Source organism: Rattus norvegicus, chromosome 9 (assembly GCF_036323735.1).
Source record: "Rattus norvegicus strain BN/NHsdMcwi chromosome 9, GRCr8, whole genome shotgun sequence".
Classification (NCBI taxonomy): Eukaryota; Metazoa; Chordata; class Mammalia; order Rodentia; family Muridae; genus Rattus; species Rattus norvegicus.
In genome coordinates, this window is record NC_086027.1 from 73085821 (window position 1) to 73091594 (window position 5774).

General features: G+C 46.7%; 1 long non-coding RNA gene across 2 annotated transcripts; it reads left to right on the forward strand.

The window, feature by feature from the left end:
* LOC120094693 (uncharacterized) lies at window positions 1–4650 on the forward strand. 2 transcript variants are annotated; one of them, XR_010054802.1, is made up of 3 exons: window positions 1–914; window positions 1462–1597; window positions 4478–4650. It is a non-coding gene; the product is annotated as an uncharacterized LOC120094693 (long non-coding RNA). The 2 variants fall into 2 exon arrangements; XR_005489166.2 differs by having other exon boundaries at window positions 1462–4650.
* Window positions 4651–5774: the final 1124 nt, after the last annotated feature.

The following is a 5774-nucleotide window of genomic DNA, read 5'->3' on the forward strand; positions in this document are numbered from 1 at the left end:
TGCATATGTGTGTGTGCATGTGTGTGTATGTATGTGTGTGCGTGTGTGCATATGTGTGTGCACATATGTGCATGTGTATGTATGTATGTGCGTGTGTGTGCATGTGTGTGTGCATGTGTGTGTGCATATGTGTGTGCATGTGTGTGCATATGTGTGTGCAAGTGTGTGTGCATGTGTGTGCATGTGTGTGTGCATGTGTGCGTGTGTATGTATGTGTGTGTGTGCATGTGTGTGTGCATGTGTGTGTGTGTGTGTATAGGGGGTGGGCAAGTCCCCTGACATAGAAAAGCCCGTTCTTCCAGGAGATGCCCCGTTTGTCCAGGAGATGCCCCTAAGGTCCTTCTCTTGACCACTTTAAAGGAAAGGTAGAAATAAGTAGGGAGACAAACGTGCTTGACCAACTCAGAGAAAGGTCTAAGTAAGTCACTGGACGTGTGGTGCTTTTCTTGGTTATGCTGTGAGAGAGAGTCGACAGGCATGGTGATGAATGCCTGTGGTCTTTGCTCCTTTGAAGGCTGATGCAGAAGGATCGCTTGTTTAAGGCTTGTCTGCATTACAGAGTGGGTTCAAGGCCAGCCTAAGCAACTTGGTAAGCATCTGTCTCAAAATAAAAAGTACGAAAGGGGCTGAGGAATCTAGTTCAGTGGTGGTTTAAATAAAAATGGCCCCCATAGGCCCACAGGGAGTGGCACTATTAGGAGGTGTGGCCTTGTTGGAGAAGGTGTGGCTTTGTTGGAGGAAGTGTGTCACTTGGAGACAGGCTTCGAGGCCTCAGAAGCTCAAGCCTGGCCAGTATGTCACTGTCACTTCTTGCCAATCTGGATGTAGAACTCTCAGCTCATTCTCCAGCACTATGTCTGCCTGCACGCTACCATGCTTCCTGCCATGATGATAATGGACTCCAAAACAAAACGGTAAGTCAGCCCCAATTAAATCCTTTCCTTTATAAGAGTTGCTGCTGTGGTCATGTGTCTCTTCATAGTACTGGACTAAGACAAGTTCAGTGATAGAACACTTACCTACCATGCCCAACCCTCAGTCCTGAAGAAAGAAAAAAAATGCTGTAGCCGTTCAAATGGTATCCTTAGGGGTATTAGGAGCTGAGGCAAAAGGGAATCTGGGTTGAAACTCGCTCTTGTTAACATAGGCAAGCTAACTTCTAGAAGAATGTTGTAGATATTGTCCAAGAAAACGTTCTGCAGTGGTGGAATGTCCTATAGATGTGTTGCTCAGTGTGAAAGCCACTAGCCATCTGTGGCCACGGGACAGCTGACTTGTGGCAATTTACTCTTTCTTAATTTTAAATGACTTACATTTAAAAGCAGCTTTGGGTAGTGGACAGTGTCAGAGGAGATGGCAAGGCAGAGGCAGCATCTTCTACATCACTTCTCAATGAAGCAGCCTTAAGAATGTCTATCTCCAAACACTTCATTCAGAAATCCCGTCCGTGTTCTCCAACAGGAGGAAGGAAGAAGCGAACACTAGATCGAGCTTCCTAGAGGTGCCAGGCCTGAGGAAAGCACTTCCGAATTTGAAATTGAAACTCCGACTCTGCTATAAATAGTGTCGCCCGTGGGTGCAGCTGGGGAATCTGCAGGTGACAAATTGAAGTGTGTGGCCAAGAGTTACAAGACGAATAGCTGGCAGAACTGGAATTTTAGTTCCTATTATAAATAAGACGTATTGTTCTCAATGCTAACCTCATTGAGAGAAAATCAGTTAGCAAGTTCACGGCTATGTCGGACTTGATCTTTGGCTACTGGATTTTCTTGGGTTAGAACTGAAAATAATGGATAAAGGAGCGACCTATGTTCTTGTGCTTGTTGGTATTAACAGTGGGACACACTCAGGTCTGAAGTGGTCCCTCCCGTGATTTTCCCGTGATTTTGTTGTTGTTACTGAAGGAACTGAAACCCAAAAGAAGTCCATAATTAGGCAAAAAAAAATGTGTCCCAAGGAATAAAATCCCCTTCCCCAGTGGGGAAAAACAAACAAACAAATAAAATATAAAAAAACAGCCTCTGAAACTATCAGGGTCCCTAAAGGAGAGCAGGCTTTCAGAGGAGGGTCAGTCTAGCACCCCTGGCTATGGCTGATGAAGAGAAAGCATTTTCCTGCTGCTAGCCATTCACGGACAAGGTTGGTGTTGATTATAATTAGAGCCACCTTTCTAGGAGGGGGTGGGTGCTTCCAATGCCAGCTCTGCATTTGCATCTGGCAGCTGGGACGCTGCCACCTGGCCTGCTCTGTTCTCCAGAGACCTCTCAGCTGCTTTCCCGGGACAGGTGTGATGGGGGCAAGGGAGGGAGAAAACAGCAGGGACAGCGACCATCCTGCAGGCAGCCATTCACAGTGTGAGTCTGCCCTGCTCATGCAGCAGACTTCTGCTATTCCAGGACCCCTCAATGGCTGCTCGCTTTCTAGACCAATGGGCTCTGGGGTGATAAGTTCAATCCCCAGTTCTGTCAAACCTGCAGTTTCTTCCATGACCTACTTTCCTCACTCTGTGGTACTGCAACAATGCCTTGCTCTGATCCTTGTTTAGACTCATTTTTTGCCTGCCATGGTAGGAAGCCCAGGCTTTTGCCAAGCTCTCCCCCCACCCCACCCCCACACCCCTTGAATCCCTGACAAGTGTTGATGGGAAGAGAAAAAAAGAGAGGGGGAAAAAAACAAGGGAAAGAGAGTTTTTAGCTCTCCCATAGACTCTCGGGCTCCAGAGGGACCAAAAACTGGCCCATCAATAAGAGAAAAATCAAGATGTGCTTCTCAATTCAGAGCAGAATTGGAATCTGAGCCTGTTCCTCTCTAGCGATCTACCTTTCACAGCCCACCTCCATTTCCTCAGGGATAGTGAGAAATAAGCCATGCAATGTCAGGAATGCTCTGGACCCCACAGCATCAAAGAAAGTGCTGCTTCTGAAGGATCAGACTTCAAGGAAGATTTCTCTAAAAGCATGTCCACCATGTCTTGGGTGAGCCAGCCCAACAAAATCCTTTTCACACTCACGGCCCACACCTATTATTGAGAAAGTGGAGTGATCAAGGCCCAGAAGAGTCTTTGTGCTCTGTGAGTCAAATGTAAGATCTGCAAGCAGACACCAGGTAACTTGACCCAGGAAATAATACAGAAGAACAATAAAACCATAACCAGCCTTTATTGATTGGTTTCCATTGCCACGACGGTCCTGCGTGCTTTTGAATTTGTGGTGTGCCTTCTTGTCCAAGACCCCTGGATACAGATCCTGCGGACGACCTCATGTCATAAATCCTGGGGTGCAGGGCAGAGTGCCTGGTTCCTAAGGGGCCAGCTTGGACCTGCATCATCAATCTCTCTAGAGCCCGTACCTGCCATGGACTCTGGGTCTAGCTTTAAACTACCTTCAAATGCCGCCTTCCAGTATTTTCTCATCTCATCTCAAATACTAGGATGACTTTGGTAGACTGTGACCTCCACGGCCTCCAGCAGTCTCTCCTCTGGCCACCTCTGTGAACCCTGAGCTGAATTCACCCTGGCTCCTTCCCCCTACTTGAACCTGCCAACATACACTCTTCTGAGACACCCTCCCTGTTTCCTCTCCTAGAGGACTGGGGCTTTCAAAATGACCATGCTGGTCTCAGGGTGGAGGGCATCCCAAACCCCAAGTCCCTTTTAGTCCAGGGTGATGTGTGCTTTGGAAAATGTAAAGGGAATTCCAGAGATTCTGAGAGACTCTCCTCTGGGAGTAAAATAGAGGGCTCCTCAGGGATGTCCTTTTCTCTGTGTCCCCTCTCCCACTATATCTGCTCCTGAGTGAGGATAGAGTTTAAAGCTGTACTGTGTGCCTCAAAAACCACAGAATGCACTCACTTTGGACCTACTAAGAACATAAAGGTGGAAGGAAAACTCCTGGGAACTTGCTGTCATGAAACAGTTCCCTAATCTGAAATGACTAACTTGCAGGTTTAAAAATTACTTTGGGGTTGGGAAGGTGAGTCAGTGGGAAAAAACACTTTCTGTGTATACAGGACTCAAGTCTGTATCCACAGCACCCACATAGAAAAAGCCAGACATGGCTGCAAGTACCTGTAATACAGCACAGGAGTTGGGGAAAGGGGTGGTAGTAGGGGCAGGATGATTTCTAGGGCTTGCTGACAGCCAGCCTAACTAGGTACAAACAATCAAACAACGAAGAAACCCAGTAAGCTTCTGGGTCAGTTTCAGATTATCTGGTGTTTGCTTATAGATCTTGCATTTGCCTTATAGAGCACAAGGATCTTTGGGGCCATTTCACTGGTTCCTTGGTCACTTCACTTTCAGTAACAGCCGAGACCATGAGTGTGACCCTGTTTCAAATGGATACGGCAGAGAACAATAGAACAGAATAACTGTTATCTTTCTCTAGGTGCTATGAACACATGGGTACACAAACCTGGGCGGGTGCACACTAATTAAATCACCGGTGGTCAATTAATCATATCTTTTTGTTACTTTTAGCTGAGAGCATCTACTGGATGGAGTTACCCACCCATGATCAACCCTCAGGAGGCTATGTGGCAACTTCTTACTCAGTGTTGGTTACCGCCATCCATCCCCGCCCTTCCCCATCCAACTGATTCATCTCCTGTGCCTCTCCCCAAATTGCCCCAGTAAAGACAACCTGTCCAACACTGCACCTCACTTCCTGGCCTTAGCACTCGTCTCTTCTGCACGTTCCTCCTCATCTTCACATAGCCATTTTCTTCTCTACTGAACTCAAGTGCCTCCTCGCCCAAAAGAAGTCCCTCTGCAGCTCAGCCTTGAGTGAACCACCCAGTAATTTCCCTGCACACTATGTATTTATGCCCTTCATAGAACTTAGCACTCTATAGAAGTGTCTTGTTTAATACCTCTTCGAAAAAGATTGTTTTAACTTCCAGCTATAGAATGAATGCCCAGGGCTTAAAATCACCTGCAGTGTTTGTGAGTTTCAGTGGGTTCTCTGCCTTTCCCCCCTTCCCACCTCCTATTCCTTCCTATCTCTGTTCCTTCCTCTACTCTCCCTCCTCCTGATTTTGGCTGATGTGCCTCAGCTGAGCTATTTTCCAAATTGTGAGAATCACTTTGTATGCAATGGCTGACATCCTAGTTGGGACATCTCCAATGAGGCTTGGCTTTGGTTTTGTTTTGCTTTCTTTTCTTTTCTTTCTTTTTCTTTCTTTCTTCCTTTCTTCATTCCTTCCTTCCCTTCTTTCTTACTTCTTTCTTCCAAGCTGGCAATGCACTCAATATGTAACTGAGGCTTTTCTTGACTTCCTGATCTCCTGCCTCTACCCCAGTCCACCCAACAGTGTACATCCCCACGCCCAGCCACCATTTGGTTTTCAGTAATTCCTTTAAATTGAGTGCTTCTGTGGTACATCATGAGGGTTTCTTAGCTTCCGTCCTTGTTTCCCCGCATCATTATGGTAGCTTTTAGTCTTTCAGACATATTAACATATGCTTGATTATGCTCACTCTCAGATGTAAGTGACCCAGTTTTAAAACTCAAATAAATAGTAAACACAAGGGCCCGGCAACTTGACAGAAGCCTGCCTGAAGAGAGTAAATGTACTAGGAGGGCCTGAGAAGGAAGATTTGGAGAAACAACACCTCCCCTTTCAGGTTCAAAGCCACTCAGGAAAGCTTTGAACACCTGCATAAGAGCCTCTGCTCTGGTCTGACCTCTTCCTTCAGCTCCTTGCAACCTCTGAAACCTACCAGCTCCTCCTGATGATGCTGTCAAGCAAGATGACTACAACTCACCCTCCCTCCA